Below are 15,291 nucleotides of genomic sequence, written 5' to 3'. Positions count from 1 at the left end.
TGAGTAATCCAATATCCTTTTTTTTTTCCCCAGGAAATCTGCAAGAAAGTGAGAACAAGCGAACGCCATTGTCCAGGTATTGTCCCGTGTGTGTAATAGAACTGTGCTTATTGTGTGTGGTCACACTTCCCATGCCTGTGTGTGTAATAGAACTGTGCGTATTGTGTAAGATCACACTTCCCATGCCTGTGTGTGTAATATACCTGCGTATTGTGTAAGATCACACTTATATGGAGAGGGTAACTTCATAGCGTAGTCATCAGTACATGTATCATACTACTGTTTATACAACGTAAGTCTGGGGGCTCTGTAACATTGCTGATGGTACTGTGTGCAGGTTACATTGCAGGGCTGGGAATGTGGCCCTCACCTGGGGAACTGGAGCCACATATACCGCTTTCATACTGCACAAATAACCCAGGTCCCTGTGTGGCGTGAAAGGGCATAAAAGGAAAAACCCAGTTCCAGGAACCCGGTATTCCGAGTTGGGTTAAAAGAAGGGTTTTTCGGACCGGGGGTTGCTTGGTAGTGTAAAGGGGTAACCTGGGTCGAGCGATGAGGGTTCTGTTTACACTAAAGGAAGGAGGCAGCGTCTGCTCAAAGCACATGTGGTTTCTTGACCCAAGTGTGACGATATTTACATCGGCGTCACCAACCGGCATAATGCTGGGCGGGTGACAACGGCGGAGGCTGGCCCCTGGAGATGTTCAAGTGGCAGGAAATCTGCTAGCTGGGACCCCCGCAATGCCAGCCGACCTGCTGGGGGCAAGCTCAGCACCTGGCAAAGTCTCTAGGATGCCCCCAGCCGCTTGACACAGGTGTCCATTCACCACCTCCCCGGCTCCACTGCTGTCTGCATAATAGATCAGAGAGCAGCGGAGACTGTGTGTGCCCCCTGCCCAATATCCGGACTGACTGCAGGATGCTGCCGTCGGGAGGTATGGGCTCCCTCATTGGGGCCCTGAACCCGGGTCTCACCCGTTCTCAATCCCGAAAATTTCCCAGGTTGAATTGCCTGGTAACAGCACCAGTTTTTTTTGTTTTTTTTTTTCCTTTCACATAGCAAATGCCGGGTCGTACCTGGAATTTAGACATGGGTCTGTCCTGGCATTTCTGTTTTAAAGCTCCACGCAGCGACCTGGCAATAAGCCGGGTCTCTGTCACACGGGGTGGGGTAGCAGTGCGTCATCGGGAGGCGGTGGAGAAGGCAGCGCTTGGAGCTGACGCTGCCTCCTCCCTATAGTGTAAACGGGACCTGGGTTACCTATTTACACTGCCCAGCACCCTGGGTCCGACCCGGGTGAAACCCTTCTTTTAACCCAGGCCGGAATTTCAGGTTGCTGGACCCAGGTTTTTCCAAATGCACACTGCCGAGCCACAGGTAGACCCAGCAACAAGCCACGTTGGACCCAGGTTATTGTGCTGTGTGAAAGCAGTGACCCGGGGTATTGCTTGTATTAGCAGGAAGCGTCTTTGTCTCTGTGTGTTGTGGAAGTTGTGTGTTTTGATACAGAGTTTGCATTTGGCCTCTGAGCGACGGAACTGAAGGTGTAAAGTGACTTTGTGTAAACAGATTCCTACCCAGTCATGTAGCTGCTAATTCCTGCAGAGTGGTTACAGGCCTGTCCGGGGGCACTAACTGCATACAGGCGCTGGGCCCTCCAGTATTTGGGGACGTGTTAGTTTAGATATTTTTGGTTGCGTTGTGAAAATGAAATAATTTACATATCGCCCTTTATTAGGACGCGGTTTCCGCAAACTGTTCATTTAAGATCACAGTAATTTCTCCCCTATTCTATTATTCTCAATCCCTTATTACTAAAACTGATAATTTATTCTTTAATCTGTGCAAATAAAGGTTTATGTGAGATGGTGTCAGAATAACCAGTAAGTATCCTCATGTGATATACGCACTCTGGTCTTCTAAATTAAATTATTCATATATTACGTCTGACGCGGTCCTGAAAATGTGATCCTTCTAGAAATGTAGTTATCGGTCCCATTACTGCTAGTAATCCATCCGTGCTGATATCCAGTGTGCAGACCCATGTGCAGTTATCCTGGGACTTATGTGCGGACGTGTGGGACTGCGTATTCATCCTGTCCTGTGCCTCCGTAACGCGCTGTCTGACGTGTGGGACTGCGTATTCATCCTGTCCTGTGCCTCCGTAACGCGCTGTCTGACGTGTGGGACTGCGTATTCATCCTGTCCTGTGCCTCCGTAACGCGTTGTGTCTGACGTGTGGGACTGCGTATTCATCCTGTCCTGTACCTCCGTAACGCGTTGTGTCTGACGTGTGGGACTGCGTATTCATCCTGTCCTGTGCCTCCGTGTCTGACGTGTGGGGCTGCGTATTCATCCTGTCCTGTGCCTCCGTAACGCGTTGTCTGACGTGTGGGACTGCGTATTCATCCTGTCCTGTACCTCCGTAACGCGTTGTGTCTGACGTGTGGGACTGCGTATTCATCCTGTCCTGTGCCTCCGTGTCTGACGTGTGGGACTGCGTATTCATCCTGTCCTGTGCCTCCGTAACGCGTTGTGTCTGATGTGTGGGACTGCGTATTCATCCTGTCCTGTGCCTCCGTAACGCGTTGTGTCTGATGTGTGGGGCTGCGTATTCATCCTGTCCTGTGCCTCTGTAACACGTTGTCTGACGTGTGGGACTGCGTATTCATCCTGTCCTGTGCCTCCGTAACGCGTTGTGTCTGACTTGTGGGGCTGCGTATTCATCCTGTCCTGTGCCTCCGTAACGCGTTGTGTCTGACGTGTGGGGCTGCGTATATATCCTGTCCTGTGCCTCCGTAACACGTTGTGTCTGACGTGTGGGACTGCGTATTCATCCTGTCCTGTACCTCCGTAACGCGTTGTGTCTGACGTGTGGGACTGCGTATTCATCCTGTCCTGTACCTCCGTAACGCGTTGTCTGACGTGTGGGGCTGCGTATTCATCCTGTCCTGTACCTCCGTAACGCGTTGTGTCTGACGTGTGGGACTGCGTATTCATCCTGTCCTGTGCCTCCGTAACGCGTTGTGTCTGACGTGTGGGGCTGCGTATTCATCCTGTCCTGTGCCTCCGTAACGCGTTGTGTCTGATGTGTGGGGCTGCGTATTCATCCTGTCCTGTGCCTCCGTAACGCGTTGTCTGACGTGTGGGGCTGCGTATTCATCCTGTCCTGTGCCTCCGTAACGCGTTGTGTCTGACGTGTGGGACTGCGTATTCATCCTGTCCTGTGCCTCCGTAACGCGTTGTGTCTGACTTGTGGGGCTGCGTATTCATCCTGTCCTGTGCCTCCGTAACGCGTTGTGTCTGACGTGTGGGGCTGCGTATTCATCCTGTCCTGTACCTCCGTAACGCGTTGTGTCTGACGTGTGGGGCTGCGTATTCATCCTGTCCTGTACCTCCGTAACACGTTGTGTCTGACGTGTGGGGCTGCGTATTCATCCTGTCCTGTGCCTCCGTAACGCGTTGTGTCTGACGTGTGGGGCTGCGTATTCATCCTGTCCTGTGCCTCCGTAACGCGTTGTGTCTGACGTGTGGGGCTGCGTATTCATCCTGTCCTGTGCCTCCGTAACGCGTTGTCTGACGTGTGGGACTGCGTATTCATCCTGTTGTCTGACGTGTGGGACTGCGTATTCATCCTGTCCTGTGCCTCCGTAACACGTTGTGTCTGACGTGTGGGACTGCGTATTCATCCTGTCCTGTGCCTCCGTAACGCGTTGTCTGACGAGTGGGGCTGCGTATTCATCCTGTCCTGTGCCTCCGTAACACGTTGTCTGACGTGTGGGGCTGCGTATTCATCCTGTCCTGTGCCTCCGTAACGCGTTGTGTCTGATGTGTGGGGCTGCGTATTCATCCTGTCCTGTGCCTCCGTAACGCGTTGTCTGACGTGTGGGGCTGCGTATTCATCCTGTCCTGTGCCTCCGTAACGCGTTGTGTCTGACGTGTGGGACTGCGTATTCATCCTGTCCTGTGCCTCCGTAACGCGTTGTGTCTGACTTGTGGGGCTGCGTATTCATCCTGTCCTGTGCCTCCGTAACGCGTTGTGTCTGACGTGTGGGGCTGCGTATTCATCCTGTCCTGTACCTCCGTAACGCGTTGTGTCTGACGTGTGGGACTGCGTATTCATCCTGTCCTGTGCCTCCGTAACGCGTTGTGTCTGACGTGTGGGACTGCGTATTCATCCTGTCCTGTACCCCCGTAACACGTTGTGTCTGACGTGTGGGACTGCGTATTCATCCTGTCCTGTACCTCCGTAACACGTTGTGTCTGACGTGTGGGGCTGCGTATTCATCCTGTCCTGTGCCTCCGTAACGCGTTGTGTCTGACGTGTGGGGCTGCGTATTCATCCTGTCCTGTGCCTCCGTAACGCGTTGTGTCTGACGTGTGGGGCTGCGTATTCATCCTGTCCTGTGCCTCCGTAACGCGTTGTCTGACGTGTGGGACTGCGTATTCATCCTGTTGTCTGACGTGTGGGACTGCGTATTCATCCTGTCCTGTGCCTCCGTAACACGTTGTGTCTGACGTGTGGGACTGCGTATTCATCCTGTCCTGTGCCTCCGTAACGCGTTGTCTGACGTGTGGGGCTGCGTATTCATCCTGTCCTGTGCCTCCGTAACACGTTGTGTCTGACGAGTGGGGCTGCGTATTTATCCTGTCCTGTGCCTCCGTAACACGTTGTCTGACGTGTGGGGCTGCGTATTCATCCTGTCCTGTGCCTCCGTAACACGTTGTGTCTGATGTGTGGGGCTGCGTATTCATCCTGTCCTGTGCCTCCGTAACGCGTTGTCTGATGTGTGGGGCTGCGTATTCATCCTGTCCTGTGCCTCCGTAACGCGTTGTCTGACGAGTGGGACTGCGTATTCATCCTGTCCTGTGCCTCCGTAACACGTTGTGTCTGACGTGTGGGACTGCGTATTCATCCTGTCCTGTGCCTCCGTAACGCGTTGTCTGACGAGTGGGACTGCGTATTCATCCTGTCCTGTGCCTCCGTAACACGTTGTGTCTGACGTGTGGGACTGCGTATTCATCCTGTCCTGTGCCTCCGTAACGCGTTGTCTGACGTGTGGGACTGCGTATTCATCCTGTTGTCTGACGTGTGGGACTGCGTATTCATCCTGTCCTGTGCCTCCGTAACACGTTGTGTCTGACGTGTGGGACTGCGTATTCATCCTGTCCTGTGCCTCCGTAACGCGTTGTCTGACGAGTGGGGCTGCGTATTTATCCTGTCCTGTGCCTCCGTAACACGTTGTCTGACGTGTGGGGCTGCGTATTCATCCTGTCCTGTGCCTCCGTAACACGTTGTGTCTGACGTGTGGGACTGCGTATTCATCCTGTCCTGTGCCTCCGTAACACGTTGTCTGACGTGTGGGGCTGCGTATTCATCCTGTCCTGTGCCTCCGTAACGCGTTGTCTGACGAGTGGGACTGCGTATTCATCCTGTCCTGTGCCTCCGTAACGCGTTGTCTGACGTGTGGGGCTGCGTATTCATCCTGTCCTGTGCCTCCGTAACACGTTGTGTCTGACGTGTGGGACTGCGTATTCATCCTGTCCTGTGCCTCCGTAACACGTTGTCTGACGTGTGGGGCTGCGTATTCATCCTGTCCTGTGCCTCCGTGTCTGACGTGTGTGGCCCCTGCCGTTGGCGTGCTCTTGCATGGGGAAGTCTCTGTAGTGCGCAGGTTCCTATGTGCCTGTGTCCGTCACCATGGAGCTGTGACTGCCCCAGTGTTACTGATTTCTATCTGACTACACAGAACTATAATCCAGCAACCGGTCCTCTCTTCTGTCCAGAAGATGTGGCTGACCACCCTAATACACAAGACTACCTCCTAATTCAGAGTTACCTGTCCTCTGGGTAGAGACGTTGGCAGTCCGGCGACACGGAAGCAGCGCGGTTTCTCCGCTACGACACTTCCATTATCCATAAGTAAGAGTGGTCCTGGCTATTGTTCCCCAAATAATTAGTCAGTGAACATGTATCCTTATCATTGGTCTATGATCTTTCATGCATGCAGGAAGATCAAATTGTTTCGTGTGTACATACGAGTAATGATTTTAAACCATCGTTAAAGATGTCTGCTCGTTTCCAACATCGTTCTGTGTATGCACCTTTTTAGAGCTCTTGATCTATAGATTTGCAAAAAATATTGGCATTGTAATTGGTTGCTTCAGTTCAGAGGTATGTGGCAAAACGTCCGCCAGCCCTTTACAATGCATCACTATTGTGCTCTGGAAAATGTGACAATTGGTGAACTCACCCGGTGACCTGAAACGTGGGACCTGCTGGGTGGTCCGGAAACTGCAGCAGTTATTTGTAGCCACCGCCTAAGTAGCAATTTCATCCCCCCCCCCCCAAATTGGTTATACGGTTCTAATGTTCCACCCAACAAACCTGGAAGTTGAAACGGGCCCATCAACTAAATTCCTTTTTAAAAGAAACAACAACAACAACAAAAAACTCTGATGCCAGATTGTACCAGTGATTCACCTGTTATGTCCCACCTCCTGTGCAGTGCTGCCCCCTAACCGATTAATGAGGTTTTCCTATTGTGTGAGCGCTACATGACCGTCGCAGCCTCTGTACTGTGCATGACCATCTCTCAGTTATTCTGTATCACCGCCCATTGTGTGACTGCCCCGTGCATTCTGTCTGCCCCTTGCTGCTTATTATGGCGCAGGAAATAGCGGATAAATGATACAGGTGCGGAGTCCTTTCCTCCTCCTGTATTGCACTTTGTCGCAGTTATTGTTGTAGTTTGGAGAGCGGAGGAAGCTGCTGTACAATGGGTGCTATACTACTCTCGCCCTGTTTCCTGATTATTCAGTGCTATGGCCCATTCTGTGCTGAAGTGCATGAGGCTGCTGATCTCTGCTGCCACCTAGTGGAGGATTCCCACAGTGCTGCAGCAAATATAGCCAGACTGTGTGACACGTGTATCCTGCAATAGTATAACACAGCTGCGGGGCCTATTCACATGGGGATTACACCAGACCACCTGCTATGTGTATGTGTATATATAGCTCCATATGCACCCAGGGGCCCAGCGTTAATTACAGTGGATGCATTTATTCTATGGTGTCTGTAATTTCCCGGCTATATACACACACAGACACTACTGATGGGTCTGTAGCATATGTAAGCCTGCGTCCGGTTCTGTGGACCAGGTCATTGTATGTAAGATGTATAGTTTTCATACAGTGGACTTTTTCCAGTACAAAAAAGACTTAATGTTGTTGGTAATTGTTAAATGAAATGTATATAAATAAACAATTGCTGTACTTGGTAGCGGACGGAGCTTGTAGATGCTGACCCCCAACCGCAGATCCACCAGGGGACAGAGTGGTGGTTTGCAAACTGGGGTTTTAGTGAAAGCTGGAAAGTATTTTGGCTCAATGAAATGCTGAGCGCTCCACAGCAAACCAAATGGTTCCGGCAGGTCCAGAGGTTACATCCTCTGTGCTCACAGAATATAGCGGGGGGCGATTACGCCCCATGTGTCTGTGACCCAGAGATTGCTTCATGGGTTCAAATATATTTATGAAGATTATTTTATCCTGAAATGAAAGCACTGCAGAACAGAGAGCTATGCTGTGGCGGCCATCTTGGCTGTGTGGCTAGTGTCTCAAGCCTCCCTCTATAGTAATGTCAGACTGGTAACATATGGTTAAAGAGGGATGGTAGTGCTACACACTCCAGTAACCACTGTACGGACCAGAGAACGCAGCGCGGGTCGTGAAGGGACAGTAGTCTTTTCCCCCGATGAATAGATGTGTGCAATAATTGTCCCATTGTTACATCACACACGCGGGCAGTCATTGTGACTCTTACTTTCCTAGATGACGCAGAAATGTTTCCGGCTTGGCACACGGAGTCCATAGCCTCCAGCCCTGGTGGTGTGTGAGCGCCACCCTTCTCCCCTCCTAGTACCAGTGCTAGGTCTGCCAGTGTGCTGAATGGGGCACTTCTAGGGTATTCAGGGCTACGGTCGGTCACCCCACAACGTTGGTGGAGATGGTCCCCAGTAGCCCGGGCTGTGTTAGGGTGTGATAAACAGAAACCACATAGGCTACCTCTGACCATATACTTTGTATTGACTATTGGAATAAACCCCATTAGAGATTTTGAATGTCAGCAGGAACGTTAGTGATGCTGGGTATAGTCATTACTGCGCCATTGTGCTAGTGCGCCGGCTGCTGTGATCCTGCTGTATATCCACGTTCCTTTAGCCGCTCATCTTAAACGCTTCTCCCGTAATCCCCTGTAAGGAGCTTAATGGCAAGTTATTTTGCAGTGTTTCTGTGTGGCACAGGGGGACACGGGAGGTAAATCACAGGAAGGCTGGTACTCTGCCCTGTGTGGTACTGGGGAACACGGGAGGTAAATCACAGGATGGCTGGTACTCTGCCCTGTGTGGTACTGGGGGACACGGGAGGTAAATCACAGGAAGGCTGGTACTCTGCCCTGTGTGGTACTGGGGGACACAGGAGGTAAAGCACAGGAAGGCTGGTACTCTGCCCTGTGTGGTACTAGGGGACACAGGAGGTAAAGCGCAGGAAGGCTGGTACTGTGCTCTGTGTGGCACAGGGGGACACAAGAGGTAAAGCGCAGGAAGGCTGGTACTCTGCCCTGTGTGGTACTGGGGGACACGGGAGGTAAATCACAGGAAGGCTGGTAATCTCTCCCGTGTCCCCCAGTACCACACAGGGCAAAGTGCAGGAAGGCTGGTACTGTGCTCTGTGGTACAGGGGGACACGGGAGGTGAAGTGCAGGAAGGCTGGTACTGTGCTCTGTGTGGTACTGGGGGACATGGGAGGTAAAGCGCAGGAAGGCTGGTACTCTGCTCTGTGTGGTACTGGGGGACACGGGAGGTAAAGCGCAGGAAGGCTGGTACTGTGCTCTGTGTGGTACTGGGGGACACGGGAGGTAAAGCGCAGGAAGGCTGGTACTCTGCCCTGTGTGGTACTGGGGGACACGGGAGGTAAAGCGCAGGAAGGCTGGTACTCTGCCCTGTGTGGTACTGGGGGACACGAGAGAAAGTGCAGGAAGGCTGGTACTGTGCTCTGTGGTACAGGGGGACACGGGAGGTAAAGCACAGGAAGGCTGGTACTGTGCTCTGTGGTACAAGGGGACACAGGAGGTGAAGCGCAGGAAGGCTGGTACTCTGCTCTGTGTGGTACAGGGGGACGCAGGAGGTAAAGCGCAGGAAGGCTGGTACTCTGCCCTGTGTGGTACTGGGGGACACGGGAGGTAAATCACAGGAAGGCTGGTAATCTCTCCCGTGTCCCCCAGTACCACACAGGGCAAAGTGCAGGAAGGCTGGTACTGTGCTCTGTGGTACAGGGGGACACGGGAGGTGAAGTGCAGGAAGGCTGGTACTGTGCTCTGTGTGGTACTGGGGGACATGGGAGGTAAAGCGCAGGAAGGCTGGTACTCTGCCCTGTGTGGTACTGGGGGACACGGGAGGTAAAGCGCAGGAAGGCTGGTACTCTGCTCTGTGTGGTACTGGGGGACACGGGAGGTAAAGCGCAGGAAGGCTGGTACTGTGCTCTGTGTGGCACAGGGGGACACAAGAGGTAAAGCGCAGGAAGGCTGGTACTCTGCCCTGTGTGGTACTGGGGGACACGAGAGAAAGTGCAGGAAGGCTGGTACTGTGCTCTGTGGTACAGGGGGACACGGGAGGTAAAGCACAGGAAGGCTGGTACTGTGCTCTGTGGTACAAGGGGACACAGGAGGTGAAGCGCAGGAAGGATAGTACTCTGCTCTGTGTGGTACAGGGGGACACAGGAGGTGAAGCGCAGGAAGGCTGGTACTCTGCTCTGTGTGGTACAGGGGGACGCAGGAGGTAAAGCGCAGGAAGGCTGGTACTCTGTTCTGTGTGGCACAGGGGGACACGGGAGGTAACCAAACTCTACAAACTTTCTTCCCTGTTAGAGCTCATCATTGACATACACAGCACCACCACAACAACCTTACTGACACATGAACCATACACAGCACCACCACCACAACAACCTTACTGACACATTAACCAAAGACATGATGAATAGAATCAAGAGTGCTGTGACCGGACACCTGCCCTTACGCTCTGGCTACACCCTCCGGGTCCACAGATAGCGGTTCCTGGTCTCACGGGACCTGGCCAATAGGGGATTCCCTATTACCGTCAGTAACCGCCTGTTACTGACTCTGCCCACTACGCAGTGGGCGGGGATTTCGCTGCCACCACCAGACTCCTCCTACCGCGGATACTGACTCCGGCCCAAATGCTGGCACCTGAGTACTACCTGCTGGAGTGTGTGCGTCGACCTGCTGCTGACACACCCCCGGCTGGCGTCGGTTGGTTCCCCACTGGTCACGGACCAGACCTCTGCTTTGGTAGCTGGCAGAGCGGAACTTCGGAGGACGCTGGATGCTATACCCAGAATGGAATTATGGCGGTAATTCTGTTGGTCGCAAGATGAAAGCAGTCGTCTTGGGCAATAGATGGTTTATTTGCTCAAATATAAGCTCTTAGAAGAGCCCTCTCCTATCACTAGGAGGTACAGCATACAGATGTTACAGCTTTCAGATCAGGCAGAAGTACAAATACCAGGGCTCACAGACAGAAATCACACTGGCATGGTCAGATCCTCCCCCTATACCTTTAGGATTTGCATATCAATCAGACCTCTTACTTCCAGTGCATAACGAATCAAGTTGACATTCTAAAAAGGATGAGTCCAATTTCCTTAGAATATATAACTTCCAGGAACGGTGGAGATCATTTGATTATCTGATGGACATGTTTACATTAAAGGTCCATGCACACTGAGCGGCTTTCCCCTGACGGATGGGGGGAGGACGGCGTTGCATAGCGCAGCACTATGCAAAGCCGTCCTGAAAGCCGCTCATCTGCTGGTATAACCAGCAGATGAGCGGCTTTCCCAGCGATGTTGCGGGATCGCGCAGCAGCGCTCATCCCTGGGCATACACACTGGGCGGCTTTGAGCTGAAAGCCGCTCAAACCTTCAGCTCAAAGTCGCTCAAATGTCTGTGCATTACCAACACCTCGCACACAGGATGACATGGATTCAGTGACAAATCACATACACAAGTTTCTTACTAACACCTTAACACAGAAACTACAGACACAAAGCCTGCTACCTGCTGTGCAATGGCAACTGACAGACATTCTGCCAGGAGAAGGCTGTTTAGCCTCTTATTTCCTCGGCACAAAGACTGTACATTTCTGGAGGAAGGAGGAATTTCTTTTTAAGTTTAGAATGCATTCCTCAATACAATATACACAATATATGGCGCAGTCCCAGCTCAGTGCTAAACATATATTTCATGAATACATATAATCTGTGCCTTGTGCCCAGCAGCAGGCTACAACTCACAACACTGCAGCTGCAGGCCTTCAGTCCCAGCTCAGTGCTAAACATATATTAATATATTTAAAATATCTTTATTTAACCCATTTTGCCCAGCTGGGGCTCCTTAACACTGGACTGGCTGCGCTGGGGAGCAGACTTCCAACCTGCGGTGCCCAGACTCTTGGCAGCGGCAGTTCCCAGTGCACCGCCGTGTAGCAGCGGCTTCTGTAGCAGCACACCACTCTACCACGTCTTGTTTCCTCTCCACTGGTGGATGGGGGGGTTACAGCTGGACAGCGCCAGTGTTGCCGGAAAGAGACCGGGGACACGGCGCCCATACACAATGTGAATAAAACGTTTTATGAATTTGGCGCCAAGTGCCCCTTGTCCAAAATGGTGTCACAGCACAGAGGATTAACTCCTCCGCCATTATCCACGTGTGCCGGGGTCTCCGGCCCAAGCGCTTCTATAGGATTCTGCCTGGGGCCCCAGGTCCATGGGCTCCATAGTGGCCCATGTCGGACATTGTCCCAGAGCACTGCACCCACCTTATCCGTGTACTTCAGACGTCATTGCCTCTATAAGACACAGTGGTATATGGCCTTCACCTGTAGACTCTGTTACCAGTGACCGGGAAACTTTATACCTCCTGAGAAGTACACAATGTATAGAGCTGGTGCTCCCATACATATGCATGCAGGTGGAGGATGTAAATGCAGCCAGCTAGGCCACAGTCTGATGGCTGCACCAGTGGGACTCCTGTTCTGTGGCTGCCCACGGCGTTAACATAGTTACATAGTAGGTGAGGCTGAATAAAGACTCAACCTATGTTTATAGTAGCTTATCCCTTGTATAGTATGTTCCGATATTTTAAAGACCGTTTATGTTACTTATTCATAGCCGTGGATGTTTTTAACCAATAAATGTTTATCCAACCTTATTTTAAACTTATTTATAGTGTCTGCCGACACCACTTCTCCAGGAAGAGAGTTCCAAAGTTTGACTGCTCTGACTGTAAATATATATTTTTTCTTCTAGATCAGTGGTCAGGGAACTCGGTCCTCATTACCCCACGCAGTGCATGTTTTGCAGGTCTCCTCACAGAATCACAAGTGAAATAATTAACTCCACCTGCGGACCTTATAAAATATGTCTGAGTAATTAGTACACCTGTGCGCCTGCTGGGTTACCAGCAAAACATGCTCTGTGTGGTGTAATGAGGACCGAGTTCCCTGACCACTTTTCTAGATGAACAAAACCTTTTGATTCTTCTAATCTAAGCTCGTGCCCTCACGTCCTAGATTCCTTTCTAGCGGAAAATAGGGTGTGTGACAGTTCCTTATATTGGCCCTTGATATACTTGTACATATTAAACATGTCCCCCCTTAATAGTCTCTTCTCTAAAGTAAATAGTCCCAGCTTGCTTAATCTCTCCTTGTAGCTTAAAGTCTCCATTCCCCTAATAAGCTTTGTTGTTCTTCTTTTGATTTTGTTGCTCTTCTTTTGATTTTTTTCTAATTCTATGATGTCCTTTTTCTAGTGCGGGGGCCAGAATTGTACTCTATTCGAGGTGCGATCTAACCAATGCTTTGTACGGTGGCATAATTACTTTTGAGTCCCTAGTTTCCATGCCCCTTTTAATACATGCAAGTATCCTGTTGGCATTTTTTGTTGCTATATTACATTGAGCACTACACCCTAGTTTGTTGTCTATTTGGACTCCTAGATCCTTTTCGAGTACTGAATTACCCAATTCCTCCCCGCTTAGGTTATAACTAGCACACTAGTTATGTCTCCCAATGTGCATGACCTTGCATTTGTCCATATTGAACCTCATCTTCCACTTTTTTGCCCACTCATCTAGATTGTCAAGATCATTTTGAAGCGTGGTGACATCTTCTGATGATTTAATAACTCTGCTCAGTTTTGTATCGTCCGCAAAGATGGATACATTGCTGAGTAACCCTATCCCAATATCGTTAAACAAAATGGGCCCTAGAACTGAACCCTGTGGCACTCCACTTAGTACTGGTATCATATTAGATACGACACTGTTCACAACCACTCTTTGTTCTCTATTACACAGCCAGTTCCCTACCCATCTACAGATATTTGCCCCTAATCCCATGTCCTCCATTTTATTTCTCAACCTCTTGTGTGGTACTGTGTCGAAGGCTTTAGCAAAATCTAGGAAAATCACATCTACAGCGTTTCCATTATCAAGGTTTTTGCTAACCTCTTCATAGAAACCTAGTAGATTAGTTTGGCATGAACGATTTTACACGAACGCATGCTGGTTATTACTGAGTAAACTATGAAGGTCTAAATATTCCTGGATCCCATCTCTTAAAAATCCTTCAAATAGTTTACCCACTATTGATATTAAACTAACAGGTCTGTAATTAGCGGGATCTTCCTTTTTTTCCTTTTTTGAATAATGGCACTACCTCTGGTATTCTCCAGTCTTTTGGTACCTTTCCTGATAGTGAATTATTAAAGTTATAATGTAGAGGGGAAGCAAATTCCTCCCTTAATGCCATTAGTACCCTAGGATGAATCTCATCTGGCCCAGGTGATTTTATTTGTTCTGGTTTTGCTGAGCCTCAATATTATCTTCTCGGTAGAGAAAATAGGCTACGTATCTGCGTCCCCTCACGGTAGGCTAGGCTACGTATCCGCGGCGCTCGCCACACTTTATTAAATTAACTAAAAGCCCACGTGGACACTGGGGTATGACGCAGATAGTGGGGATATGATTGTGTAAGTGGGTGTGTGTGTACAGTGCATTATACTTACCCTGAACGATGTCCACGGCGGCAGCGTTCACCTCCTCCGGCACTCGGCTCCACGCACTGGTGTCCTCCATGACTGTCCCCAGCGGCAGCAATGTACGCAATTAGCGTAGTGCCGCTGGGGGAGCAGGGAAACCATGTGATACTCCCCCACAGTGGCAGTACTCTGAGTGACGTCCATTGCTGCAGCCGGAGGACGCGTCTCCCCCCTGTTGGCTGTATCTCCGCCCGCCCTTCATCCCGCTGACCACGCTGGTGAAGCCCCGCTGCCCGACCTCAGTAAGTCCGCACATATTAGCAGGGCGCCCGGCTAGGCTACGCTGACAACGTAGCCTAAGCTACGTTGTCAGCGTAGCCTAGCCGGGCACCCTGCTAATACATAAGTACCTGAAAAACTTCTTGGGGTTAGTTTTGCCTTCAGTGGCTATGCGCTCTTAATAATCCCCTTTAGCTACTTTGATTGCCCCTTTGCAAATTTTGTTTGATTCTTTGTAATTGGTGAATGCCTCCTCATTTAAGTTATATGTATAGAATTTAAATGCTCTTGTTTTATTGTTGATTGCTGACCTAACTTTTTTTGTCCAACCATGGTGGCTTTTTTTTATTGAATTTACCCTTCTTTACTTTAGGAATGTATTTAATAGTTAATGATTCGAGTACATTTTTTAGAGTATCCCACATTTCCTCAGCATTTTCCCCCTCAAAAACCGTTTCCCACACAGTTCTTCTTAGGGCTTCTCTGAATAATTCGAAGTTTGCTTTTCTGAAGTTTAGTATTTTTGCAGATCCTTTATAATGTAAATTACTGAAGTTGATTTCCAGTGAAACCATATTGTGGTCACTGTTCCCTAGATGTTCAAATACTTTTGTGTTTGAAACTAGATCTATGTTGTTTTAATACCAAATCCAATAATGCCTTATTACGAGAACCATATGAAGGAAACAGATTTGGGCCGGTGCGGTAGTGCACCCCTAGTGCTCACTTCTGGATGGTTCATGTCATGTGTTGCTAAACATACAAGGCATCAAAATGCAACTGAATGGGGGTGGATTCAATTGTTTATCACACCCCTGGTTTCCTGTAACGAGAGGTTGTGCAGTGTTATTCAATTGCTGATTCTGATTGCATTTATATCCTGTGCT

General features: G+C 50.2%; 1 protein-coding gene across 12 annotated transcripts in view; it reads left to right on the top strand.

Moving 5' to 3' along the window:
- MAP4 (microtubule associated protein 4) overlaps positions 1-15,291 on the top strand; it is a 137,711-nt gene that overhangs the window by 19,271 nt on the left and 103,149 nt on the right. For all 12 annotated transcript variants that reach the window (XM_083186599.1, XM_083186600.1, XM_083186598.1 and 9 more), the window contains exon 2: positions 34-76. The gene's annotated coding sequence lies outside the window, so the exon portion shown is untranslated. The remainder of the gene's footprint in view (positions 1-33; positions 77-15,291) is intronic.

This window comes from Crinia signifera, chromosome 5, assembly GCF_055691185.1.
Source record: "Crinia signifera chromosome 5, ASM5569118v1, whole genome shotgun sequence".
Taxonomy (NCBI): Eukaryota; Metazoa; Chordata; class Amphibia; order Anura; family Myobatrachidae; genus Crinia; species Crinia signifera.
Note: the sequence above shows the minus strand (reverse complement) of the source record. Positions and strands in the feature narration are given on the sequence as shown.